Below are 1847 nucleotides of genomic sequence, written 5' to 3'. Positions count from 1 at the left end.
AGGAATGGAAGTGTGTTAAGTATGAAGGAGGACTCCGGAGTGATATTTTCAGTTCAGTGGGACCAATGGAGATTAGGACTTTCTCCGAGTTGGTAAACAAGTGTAGGGTTGCTGAAGAGTGTGTGAAGAGGGCAACCGCTGAGAAAGAGAGTCAAAAGGGATCATTCCCACAGAACCGAGGGAAGAGCTTTGCACCTAGAGGTCCATCTTTCAAGAGGGGAAGCTCTTTTAGGAGGCCCAACAACAACAGCAACTCCCAAGGAAAAAGGTATGGGAAGCAGCCTCAGAATGATCAAGCTTGTACTAGGTGTGGAAGTCACCATCCGGGAGCACCATGCAAGGCCGGATGGGATTTGTGCTACACTTGTGGTAAGGCGGGGCATAAAGCCGCAAGTTGTCCGGAGAAACAGAAACAAGGTGCTGGAAAAGCACAACAGACTGGACGGGTGTTCACCACCTTAGCTATAGGTGCCGAGGGATCCGAGATACTTATTCGAGGTAACTGTGAAATGGCTGGTCAAACCAAACCTTAAATGCTTTATTTGATTCGGGAGCATCACATTCATTCATTGCATTTGAGAAAGCCCATGAGTTAGGATTGAAGGTTGTAACCTTGGGTTACGATATAAGAGTGTACAATGCTACCCATGAAGCCATGGTAACTAGGCTAGGATGCCCGGAAGTTTCCTTTAGGTTCAAGTAGCGTGATTTTGTTCATAATTTAATCTGCTTACCGATGATTGGTCTTGATCTTATCTTGGGATTGGACTGGTTATCTAAGAACCATGTCCTGCTTGATTATTCTACAAAGTCGGTGTACTTTATGCCGGAAGATACAGAAGGGCCGGTCGTGACGAATAATTATTACTTGAATTCGATAATGGTGAACTGTTCTGGGATCGAATGTCAGGGTATCCTGTTGTTAACCGCGGGCGTTTCGGGTGATGATCAAAGGTTGGAACAGATTCCGGTTGTGTGTGAGTTTCCGGAAGTGTTTCCTGATGATATTGATGAGTTTCCACCTAACCGAGAGGTTGAGTTTGCTATTGAGTTGGTACCCGGGACGGGACCAATCTCAAGTACTCCTTATAGGATGTCACCATTAGAGATGAACGAGCTAAAGTCTCAGTTAGAGGATTTGTTGGGAAAGAATTTTATACGACCAAGTGTCTCTCCATGGGGTGCTCCAGTGTTACTGGTGAAGAAGAAGGATGGGAGTATGCGGCTCTGTGTGGATTACAGGCAACTGAACAAGGTTACAATAAAGAATAAATACCCATTGCCGAGAATTAATGATCTCATGGATCAGTTGCAAGGAGCTGGAGTTTTCTCCAAGATCGATTTGCGATCCGGTTATCACCAGATAAGGGTGAGGGGTGAGGATATCCCTAAGACCGCTTTTAGGACTCGTTATGGTCATTACGAGTACACTGTAATGTCTTTCGGGTTGACGAACGCTCCAGCAGTGTTCATGGATTACATGAATAGAGTTTTCCGTCCGTTTCTGGATAAATTTGTTGTTGTCTTCATTGATGACATACTGATTTATTCCAAGACTGAAGAAGAGCATGCGGAACACTTGAGGATCGTGTTGCAGATTCTAAAGGAGAAGAAACTCTATGCAAAAATGTCTAAGTGTGAGTTTTGGAAGAGTGAGGTGAAGTTTTTGGGTCACGTGGTGAGTAAGAAGGGAATAGCCGTAGATCCAACTAAGGTAGAGGCTGTGATGGATTGGAAGCAAACAACCACCGTAACAGAGATAAGGAGTTTTCTGGGTTTAACTGGCTATTACCGAAGGATTATCAAGGGCTTTTCACAGATAGCTTTGCCAATGACAAAGTTAACCC

The sequence above is a fragment of the Arachis duranensis genome, chromosome 9, assembly GCF_000817695.3.
Source record: "Arachis duranensis cultivar V14167 chromosome 9, aradu.V14167.gnm2.J7QH, whole genome shotgun sequence".
NCBI lineage: Eukaryota > Viridiplantae > Streptophyta > Magnoliopsida > Fabales > Fabaceae > Arachis > Arachis duranensis.
The sequence above is the reverse complement of the archived record's forward strand: the minus strand, read 5'-3'. Positions refer to the sequence as shown.